This window comes from Nymphalis io, chromosome 25, assembly GCF_905147045.1.
Source record: "Nymphalis io chromosome 25, ilAglIoxx1.1, whole genome shotgun sequence".
Lineage (NCBI taxonomy): Eukaryota > Metazoa > Arthropoda > Insecta > Lepidoptera > Nymphalidae > Nymphalis > Nymphalis io.
In genome coordinates, this window is record NC_065912.1 from 3,570,861 (window position 1) to 3,582,957 (window position 12,097).

Sequence of the window (12,097 nt, forward strand, 5' to 3'; positions counted from 1 at the left end):
ATATATTATATCTATCTATCGGTAAACAGTAACCGTTGATTCGTGTATTCCTTTGCTGAGATGCGTTCCAATTATATTCTGTCAGAATAGAGTAGGATAGAACGCGGAATCGTATACGATGAGTGAACTAATCGTATTTATAAGATTTAAACTTTACAGAACATTTATTTTTTTCAATATAATTTTATTTTGTTATGATATCAAAATAAATAAAATCAGACTAAAGAATCAGTAGATTTTAATTGCGACAAACTGATATGCATATTGCACAGGGTTTGGTACGATGATGATGCAAATTATGAAAGAAAATATTTTAAACGTTTTAACATAGATAATGATAAAGTTTGGTCATATTTAAATAAGGCTTTATGATTATTATTAAAAATAGATCTACATGTATTCTGAGCCGAGATGGCCCAGTGGTAAGAACTCGTTAAACATAACCTATGATCGTGGGTTCAAACCCGGGCAAGCACCACTGAAATTTCATGTGCTTAATTTGTGATTATAATTCATCTCGTGGTTTACGGTGAAGGAAAACATCGTCAGGAAACTCAACCAATTTCTCTGAAATTCTGCCACATGTGTATTCCACCAACCCGCATTGGAGCAGAGTGGTGGAATAAGCTCCAAACCTTTTCCTCAAAAAGAAGAGAGAAGGCCTTAAAAAAGTACCCCAAACTTTACCTTATTGATATATTAGATTAAGAACTCTTTCATATCCTTGTATTCATAGTAAGAAGTTACGTGTGTAAGATTATGTTATGAATATATATTTTTTATTCATAAAAGTTTTAAGAATTTAATCTAATATGAATAAAGGATTTTAACATATTTCTGATTAGTAAGCATCCAAATTTTTTAGTTATAAGCCAGTGTCAATTATTAGAGTACAAAAAATACTGAGCACTTAGGCGGCGTATTGTGCATACAACAGAGTTCATATTTAGCCAAGGTACAGTACAGTACAGTAACAGCCTGTTAATGTCCCACTGCTGGGCTAAGGCCTCCTCTCCCTTTTGAGGAGAAGGTTAGGTAGCTAAGGTAGCCATTGTAAAAAAAGTATTTTTGTATGAGCCTGGAACAATTCTAAGAAAAAATTAACCTCCCAATAAACAGCTTGGTAGATTACGTATTCGCCTATTCTTATCAGAAAAAAATTATGACATAATATGGACACAAATAATATAATATATTATTTAATATTATTGTCACATGTTATAATCTAACTAGATTATATATTATAATAAGGAACTGAACGTATAACGTCGTTGAGGTAGGCGCTAATGATTGTGGCATAATGTTATTCAATTGTAATTATTGTTCATGTCATTTTATTACTACAGTTCTACTTATATTCTAAGTATATAAAGGTCCAATTAATTTATACGTTCAACTGTAAAAAAGTTGTTGTGTGTTATGACTATGGTATTTACAGGATACTTTTTTTAACTAAGAATGTTGATAGCCTTGAGCTGCATCTCTTTAATTATAATTAAAGCTTATGTACACTTTTTTCTTCATTAAACTTGAGAAAGACATTTCATATGTGTATAAAAAATAATAAATAAATAAAAATAAAATTATAGAGAAATGACATATTAAAGTGGATGGAAAATGCTAAAATTAAGGTTATTGCCGCGGCGATGACCTTTACCGGCGGTTAGAAGAAGTGAGTCTTAACCGCATATTCCGAGTTCGAACCCGGGCAACCATCACTGAATTTTCAAGTGCTCAATTTGTATTTATAATTTATCTCATGCTTTACTCTGATGGAAAACATCGTGACGAAACCTGAATGTAGTAGTAAGCGTGGAAGAGTAAGCTCGAAACCCTCACCTGAAAAGGATTCCATCAGTGGTCATCCAGATCATCAGATCTCCAGCATTGGTATATTTACAGGCTGTTACTTAATTTTTTAGGTTTTACAGTAGTTATTACGTCAAAGTTTGTCTTTTTATATGGACTCAAAAAATACAAGTTTCTTTATACAAATTTACTATTTAATTTAGTTTACTTTTAACTTAAGGGTCTTAGGGTCCTATTTTTATTAGCTTAGATTATATTTATATAGTAATATTATATACCTATTATAGTAATTTTGGTAGATCGATCAGTCGTCATAATCTTGTGATTAAATAGTACCAACTATTTTAAAAATTAATTATTTTGAGACCAACATAATTTATTACTTGTTGGATAACTTGCAGTTAAGTTATCTTTCTTTATTGAGAACATCTATCTTTTTTTATAATATCGTATTACAGATCTAGTCATTTTGCCATGTATTGGCTGAGTATTACTCTGCATGTATGTATTTCAAATTTATACTAAAATATTGGCTATCATACTTTCGTTTATATTTACAGATAGCATTTATTTAGAAATATTTTACTTTACACAAATAATATTTACATTAAGAGTGACAGTAAGTACACTTTAATAATAAACAAGATATACGTTGTGGTAATAGAATATTGAGTTTTATTATTTAATATATTATTATTATTTAATTGTAATATTGAATTGAAATGTATACTCGTATTCTTATGTTTGTTTTTTTTATAGGGTATCATTTATGTAAATATAAACAAATAGTAATTCTGATTGTTATTTGATATGAATAATAACTATTGAAATACTTCATACTTATATTGTATATTGTGCTACGCATTTGATAGTAATAATTACTTTTTGTATTAGGTTAAGCCTTAGGCATAATAAAAAACATATTTAGAAATAATATATAACATCTTTATTGCTCCCTAAAACTATACGATAATTATTACAAAGGTATATAATTTATGTACGCTAGGGTGGGATTCTTTCTGGACTTTTTTTATCATAAAAAAGGTGATAGACTTCCTTCCAATAAAAACTAATTAATTTTTTTTTCAGTCTTAAATGGCAACACTGAATTAAAATTTTGTTAGACGGCTAGTCGCAGTCTTATCAGTACAAATTGTTTTTTAATCAAGTTATATATATATAAAAAAAAACAAGAAGCAGAAGTAAGCGTTATTTTATTTACATTTTGTTTAAGCAAAATCAAATTGGTAACTCGAATTATGCGGAAAGTAATAAGTAGCAGAAATCTAAATATTTAACTAATAACTACATATATTTTTATATATGGTAATTTTTGAAGGTTTCTTATAAAATATACAGTCAGAAAAAGAAAACCATTCAAAAAACCCTTTGCCTCTTTTTGCTTGTCCTTAATCTCCTTAAGATCTAAACTTCGATGCTACTTTATTGACAGAAAATAGAGATTGTCGTTATATTATTATCAGTACCTTAAATATGTCTAAGCTAGAATTTAGAAAAAAATATAAATCTCTTATCTATTCACAACAACCTTTTTTTATACAACTGTCAACAAAGCCGCATCAACTTATAATTATATATTTTTTTTAAATACAATAATTTATATAAAATACAAATGCATGAAAGATATGTAAGTTCTCGAAAAAGAATCATTTATTCAGTCAAATAGCACTTAAAACTAGTGAGTATTGATCGAACATTTTATGGAGTTCTCTTGAGATAATGAAGACGAAAGCTGCTGAGCGAAGCGGGAATATGTCTGGAAAGAAAAAAATTAAAATTTATATATAATTATTTATCATACGTAGATAGATGGACTGATAAATAAGCCACCTGATAAGTCAGTGCCCATAGATATTGGCGCTGTAAGAATTAATATAAATTCCTTTCGTCGCCAATGTGCCGCCACTTTGGGAACTAAGAAGTTATGTCACTTGTACCTTCCCGGAACACTGTATACTGTGTTGAGCAGTACGACGAGTTTTCCCAAAGTCCTACCAAGCAAATATTTATGTTATTAAATATCATGGTTTAATCGCATTTATATAAATAATTAAATTAATAAACATTTAAAAGTAAATTAATAAAATAGTTATATAAAAAAAATGAAATACAGTAACAGCCTGTAAATGTCCCACTGCTGGGCTAAGGCCTCCTCTCCCTTTTTGAGGAGAAGGTTTGGAGCTTATTCCACCACGCTGCTCCAATGCGGGTTGGTGAAAAAAAAATGAAATGAAATTGCTAATTTTAATTAAGATATTAAGAAGTTCTACTTTTTATATACTATAAGTTTAATATTTATTTTAAGTTAAAAACAAATGTAACATACGTAATGAAGCATGTTTCTCGTTTCTTTATATAAATTAAACATTACATATTTCCATATTATTTTATAAGATGATTACATATTTTTATGTCAATCTACTAGCGTTTTAATTTGTATCATATTTCTTTTCTGACTGTAAATAAAAACCAGCAAAAAATAAGAAATGCATGGTTATGTATTTGGCCTATATATGGAAAATAATTCATTTCATAGTCATTGATCCATCATAGGTCCTGTTTTACGAACACATTGTAATTTGTACTTAAAGAACACTGTCTAAACCTGTCTTGTTTTTATTACCTTGTTACAGCTTGTCAGGTGGATAACTTTACTTTTTATTCATTTTTAATGTGATCTACTTAAACAGCTGATATTATATACATTGAAATAATAGTCAATGCTTTTTTCTGACTATAATTGCAAGGGTAAAATTTAAGAGTATAAAAGCAGGTTGTAAAATAAAAATTTTAATTTGTAATGTAATTTTATATTAAATTATACATGTATTGGGTTTAATTAATTCTCTTATCATTTTAAAAATTTTATTGAGCTATTAATTATAGATAAATCCATTGTGTCGGTATTCTTTGCAAACTCCAAAACAATAAGGAACTTATTCACAAATAATAGATCTGTGTTAAAAAGTATATGTCCATTGCGTACGGACCACGTTTTATTACTTGGTTGGTCTTAAATTTTTTTGCATGAATTTTTGTCATAAAATTGCAAAAAAAAATTCATTTGTTTCTAACAATTTTTTTTCCTGATTGCGCAACATTTTTGGATAGATCATAAAACAAACTTTTGTTTTTTTAGAACGCGGCCCCTTTAAAGGGCGATGTTATGAAATTGCTCACAGTAATTTAAAAAAATCTCCGTCTCTTTTTTATAGGACGTAACAAGCTCGGCGTGAGCTCGGTAGACCGATGACATAAATACTCCACTTAGGCTATGTGAAAAGGAAGTTCATAGCCAGTTACGTATTTATTACAAAAACTTGCAATTGCTGTAATTATGAACTGTAAGTATTGTTTTCATGTATTATATAGAATATTATGTCATTTTAATGTTATTATATGACAAAATAGAGGTAATTATTTGCGTATCTAAAGATCATTAATATAAATATTTAAGTTGTCCAATTACAGACATTTGATAGATACTCATTATAATAGAAGTGCATGTATTGTGGCTAAAAAATTGCAAGTGCATACCACATGTTCAAGAGTGCACCGGGCTCTGGTCATCCTTGGCTTAGCAGGCTCCCTGCACCTGTTTGATTAAACCTGGCGACATTTGCCTTAAATATAACGTATCTTGAAAGCCACACTAACAATACACAAGTTAGGTATTTTTAACTCCGACATTCATAATTTATTTTGCAACTAGTCGATAACAGATGGCGCTACTCGGATGTTGCACATTTTCTCTATTTGTAAAAATAATGAATTTCCTTACAAACAATAAACAAACAGATTAAGAAAAATTTTGCTTATTTAAAAATCAAAAAGATATTTTTTTTAACACTCCTCCTCTCATCTCGTGATCGCTAGGATCGTCAACTAGAACACTTTATACCAGGAGATCATAGACATGTTGTAGTTTTATTCACTTCTTTCTAGGCAGTCAATGAGTCAGAGAGTTATATAAAAATACTGACAGGTTTCCTTGACCTCCTGTCAATGCCGAGTAATGAAGACAAAAATGTTCTAAATTTTTGTTTTCCTTATGCTTTGCCAAAAAAGTATTAAATTTTTATTATTTAAATTATATATTTATATATTTCAATTGTTATTTGATTAAATAAACATTTTGACTAAGTCAATTCTTATTTTTTATAATAATAATAAGCGCGAAAAGATACGCGGAAGTTAAATTAAATAATGTCGTTCTTTTAAGATCAAGAAAAGCGAGTTATCTTCAGCTTATTACGGGGAGACAAGGTACCAGGCTCGCAGATATCGCGAGAGGCCACCATATGACGTACTAAGTATCGATGTAGTTATATATATATAGTGTAAATGTGCGTTTGTGAACAAGTACAGAGGTGTGTGTTAGCGCATGTAGGCGCGTCACAATCACAGCAACTGACGACATTTTGACGCATTCCATTTCCATCACAGCACTTTTTGTCATTTGCGAAGATCATGTAATCTGTTTTGATAAGATTTATTATCCCAATATTGTTTTATTTGAACTTTATTATCATATTTCTTTTTTGTTTTTTGTATTCATACATGTGAACGATATAATTTTAAAAGTGACGATACGAATGGCGTAAAGCGACTTTTTTCTAAATTGTAAGGTTGACGATCTCGTGCTCACACGAGGGCACGCTTGACGTGTTCGTTGCCTCTTAGAACTGCCTATGCGGAAACAGCTTCGCTAACGTTCCTATGGTATGAGATACTACCACTAGCATGTAGTTACTACGAGCGTCTAGTTCGTAGATACGGAGAGGAAAGATTTTCCACAACGTACAGAAACACCCCAAAAATACAAATGAGAATCCGCACCCCGTAGTGTGTATGTACGCCGATTTGCCTCTGTGTATATTTTCTACATACGAAAGTGTATCTGATGTGTTGTTTGTACGTCGCTGCTATGTTTCAGGTACTAGGAAACCATACATTGATAGAGATTGCACCAGAATTAGTTTAACGTGTATACAGCGTACCTTTTTAGTGATAACTGATTAGTTTAGTTATACAATGATATATAGAGCTGAAAATATTTGTTTATAGTATAAAAACAATTTTATAGCAATTTCTTATGCAATTTTTAAAAATAGTGAATGCTCAATTTAAAATAGTAGATGTTTTTACGACGTATAGACTTAACAAGTTTTTTATTAGAGCACCGATCGTGGTAGTCCGCATGGGTGAATTACTCTGATTAGGTAGGTGCAGAGTTGATTGAACCGCTTACGTTCTCATCATCTCGCGGTATCGCTGGTGCAGTGGTGTCAATGACTTGATAGATGACGAATACACCGATAGAAAAACATTACTTAGATTCAAGATAGGGTTGATTATCGAAGAGCTTGTATATAAATTAGATTTGTTTTTATATTACAAAATTACATTTTAGATTTAATTTATTTGCATGTAAATGACTTAATTGAGGTGGACCCATAGAATAAGAGAAATTAAGTCTTATTAATATATAATTATTCAAAAATATAAGAAAAATATAGTTGTTTAGCTGAAATTGTAACTATTGCATTTTCTATTATTATTATTATGATTAAATAATTATTATTACATTGTTTTAAGTTTTAAAATTACGAAAATTATTATATTGATACCAGTAGTAAAAGTTTTCAATAGCAGCATTGTATTAAATGACTCGCGAATACCAATCGACTAGTGTCATATAGGTATATTTATTTTCTCATAATTGATATAATAATTGCCGAAATCGGCATTTTTTGTTCATGAACATCAAGAGGTATTTAAATTGCCAAGGATACTTATAATGTTGTCGATATCTTGAGGTTTTTTATTGGGCCACGATCGATAAAACCGATAATTAAAATTTAAATACATCGCAGCACCAAAAAGAACTATCGACTGTGGTATTACGGCAAGAATGTTATGCAAGTTGGCACTTATGTAACTAAACTTGGATCGGCATAACCAAGGTTGATAAATATGTAATGCTAAGTCTGAGTCTAAAGTTTGACCCACTAACTGCGTTCAGACGGCCTTAAGACTTGATCGTTTTGAAATATTTTATTTCTTAATATTTATGCATCTGCAATGCAATGGGTAAAAGAACGGCTTAAATTATTGTGTATCGCTTCAACTTAATTATTTTTATTAAAGCCGTAATATGTTATTAAAATGTCGATTTTAATTATCAAATATTTATTATCATATACCATATGGACATCATATTATAAAATATTTCTGAACATTTTTATTACATGTTAAAATATGATGTATGGTATTAATATGTAAAAAAAATGTTGTCATATTTTTTATACGTTTGAAGATAGATTATCTTCGTTTACGACAGTGAAATCATCTTAACAAAAAATAAATCGTAATTTCAATGTTATTAAACCCAGAAACAGTCATCGTCTATTCGATATTACATTAGAATAGTCAAATAAAATATTTGAGTTCAAACTAATAAAAGAACCAGTTCCTTCCTTGACTAAGGTTTGTTGACTCCTTAAAATATTTTCGTTGTAAAGATTCTATCTCTATAAATACATCATAGGTAAGAAACAAATATGGTTTTAAAAACCGCATGGACATTCAGAAACTAAGAGAAAATAAAGAAAACTTTAAATTAAATTTAAAGTTTTATTACCTAAACGAATACGTAAGCGAACTACTAGGCTATCATGAATAATGAGGAGTTCGATTTCAGAAATGCATTACGGAGTAATTTAATTAGAGATACTCAAATGAAACTTATAATACTTACAATGTCGATTAATGTGTGTAATTTGGTATTCGTAAATAATGATTTTATTCTTGCATAAGTAACATGGCACCTGCCCGTATTTTACCTACTAGTGTTCATTTAATTATTTAAACATAAAACCTTTAATTAGACCTGCCACCTGCCATTCGACCTTGTAATGCACCTTTGTACGCGACATGTATTTTGCATCGCAAAAAATGCATAATTTCAACTTCAATTCATTAATACTTTTTGTACGCACGTTGAAAAAATGTCGCGGCGTGCGATTATATTGTTACATGGGTTTTAGCTATATTTAAAAAAGTATTGCATAGCCAATTGGCTATTTCCAGTCAACTACTTACGTACCCTGTCCAATAAATTAAGCGACGTACGGTGTGAAATTAAGAAAAAGATGAATTAAGAAAGAGAAATATATGACAAACCTACGTACTTTTACTTATTTTATTAAAAAAATTGATAGCCTTATTCATTTTGTTGTTTAAATTAAAGTCTCTTAACATCTCGACAGATATTAAGGAAAATTTTGACATCTGATGTTGAATTTAAGTAAATAAAAAAAATCTTAAATTTGTACTTAGTTTATATTTATTTTGAGCATTTTGTAATAAATAGCAAATTTTACTAGATTATAATACAATTTAATTTCATTGTTACTTAATAACTTGATTTGTTATTGTATTAAGAGCAAGGAGTTAGTAACACACATTATATATTCAAAGCTGTAAATAAATTTTTACAACTTTGAGCGATAATAATTAAATAGGTGACTAGCGATAACGTGTATACTATTTTTTCAGTTACTATTACTATTTAATATTTTTTACTTTCATAGACACAATTTATTTTTTATGTTTTGATTAAAAATTATACGGTTCCAGAAACGAGTCAAAACGTGTAAAACAAGTAAAGATAAAACAAACGTCGCTTAGCTCATGTTATCACAATCAAATTACGCCACATTAAGTTACGACAGAGCTTGTCTCGACCATATTAAGTTACTGAAATAGCTGGCATGAAGTTAAATGATCTAACAAAGGAAGACGGCCACGTGCGAAGCATAACTTTATGAGCAAAAAAATATGGCTAGGGAGGTAGTGACCTATGATGACGCAACCCAAAAAACAGGCCACGCTGCAGTGGACCGGGGTCAAGGAGGGTCACCGCGAAGACATCACTTAATCGGCTCATGTGCGAAACTGACTTAACAGACTCTGAATCATTTAATTAAATGAAAACAATACCTTGAAAGTTACAAGTATTTTAACAGTAGTAAGGAAAGAAAAAAAATTGTAAGTAATTTCGTCCGCGAAATTATATAGTTTTTTTTTAATAAAGAAGTTTTTAATCTGTGGTCTAATAAAGGCGGGAATAAATACACAATGATGAGCATTTTCGAGTGTCGCCGAAGAGCGCCGGGCCGCGTTCGCGTCTATTTTGAACTCCCGATCGAGCGATCGCCGGGTTGTTGAACTGGATATTTCGGCAAACACAGGCGCATTACGCGTTTTGTTAATCTGGAAGTATTATGACACTCCCGTGTAATCATTGTGAAATGCCTTTAAAGCATGTATATAAAATATGTAATAATTATGAGGAAGCTTATGAAATTGTCGCTGTCGTGAAAGATAATTAACCTACCTACGAGATTTAAAATTGTTTAAGTAATGTGTGCGACAATGATAATTAATTGTAGCAAATTAAATGATAACATTCATAATACAAATGAGCACGGTGTAATGTTTTTGCGAAACTGGACGCAAACATGCGGAGATCTGTTGTGATAGTGTGCGTGCTTTCATCTACTTGTATGTGTGTGTGTGCAGTTTGTGTGTGTACGTGGAAGCGCGCGATGAAATAAAATATGTCCGGTCATCGAACCCGCGGTCGGTGCCATAAAAATTGCGATACTGGCCGAAATTCGGACAGAAAATTAAAAAATTACAAAGTTAATATTTATTTAGATTTTATGAGAAAAAATTTGAATTGTACTATTTTGAGCTAATAGTGTCGTTTAGGTCTTGCATTCATCATTATTAAGTTAAATACAGATTATAGTATAAAACATTTGAAGGACAAAGAACTAATAAAATACCTGTTCTAAAAAAAAAAAACTCATGTTTGTTTTAAAATAAATTTAAAATTCCAATATTTCCATTAAAATGTCGAAGATATAATTTTAAATTCATAACACAATAGACTGTAACATTTTATTTAAATTGAAAATGTAATTACTTTGAATTCTGTTTGCATTTATTCCGAGAAGAACAGCTAAATAATACTTACGTCATCAGAATAAGGATCTTCTGTAACAGGCGTGTTTTTAGGCCAAGTTACTGCACAAAGTATTTTTTCTATGTCTGCATTTCCGGATAGCACGCGGCGCGCAAGTCAGCTGATTTCCATCCAATGACCTTGCGTACACGCCCCCCTTCATTTTTTTCTGATTATTTACAGCTGTTGTCATAATTTGGCAGTCAGTTAGGTCTCAATCGAGAGCCTCCTCTTCCTGCAAGAAGATGTCTCCTCCGGGCGCGTGCCAGTAAGAATTCTCCGTCTGCCGCAGCACATATTGCCTCATAGAAGGTAGAAAAGGTTTAATAGATTTCTGTGGGATCTAGCCCGATCATTTTGTAGCTTTAATATTGTCCGGTAGGATCAAGAACCTTTACCTCCATTTTATCAAGTAAGATTCTAATAAGAAAGTTCAATACACACCAGTCGGGTCCAAACTCTTAAAAGCCATCGACAGTTAGTACTGACCGGTAGGATCTAGGGTCAGTACGTCCATATTGGCGATCAATTATTCCCAGTTTTCAATATAGTCCAGTTGGGTCCAAAGTAACAATATCCATTGCGTAGCACAGATTAACACAAAAGTTCGTTTCGTGCACCGAGTCGCGATGTACAGGGTATTACTTTTAACACAGTGGTCTGTTCGCGCGTGCGCCGTGACTGGCTATGAGCGGTGCGGCGCGAGCGCCGGTTTATATGATGAAAGCGCCTTCCGAGGCTGCCATCTCGCGGCGAGTGGACTAAACATTAGAAAAGACTTTTCCGACCGCTTGTAATGTATAGGGTTACCATGACCGTAAACTTACGTCATTTTGGTGCAATTCAGTGCTAACATCTGTAGCCATTGATAAGAATAAGCTTAAAAAACGATCGGACGGCATATGCTCAATGGCTTTAAAACAAGATTGACTGGCCCAGCTCGTATGGGTACCACCTGCGCCGATATAAAGGTGCGAAATTAATATTAGTTTTTAAATTGGGTCCTTAATCGCTTATTTTATGTGTTTTAAAAAATTTATAAGAAATTACTCGCAATATGCACTTCTTGTATTTGACATTTAAAACACTAATATCATTCATAATTCGAGCTTATAGCTTCAATATTTAAGTGGTCAAGAAACATTAAGTTGCTCAAATACAAATATCAATTTAATTCTATAAGCATACATTGTGTATGCTTAGATCTCATGATTACGAAAAAATAGAAATCAA

At 31.1% G+C, this 12,097-nt stretch overlaps 1 long non-coding RNA gene across 1 annotated transcript; it reads right to left on the minus strand.

Moving 5' to 3' along the window:
- Nucleotides 1-3,006: 3,006 nt before the first annotated feature.
- On the minus strand, nucleotides 3,007-11,538 carry LOC126778338 (uncharacterized). Its single transcript, XR_007670131.1, has 2 exons — nucleotides 10,877-11,538; nucleotides 3,007-3,586 (listed from the first exon to the last, which is right to left on the minus strand). It is a non-coding gene; the product is annotated as an uncharacterized LOC126778338 (long non-coding RNA).
- Between the last annotated feature and the right edge of the window lie 559 nt (nucleotides 11,539-12,097).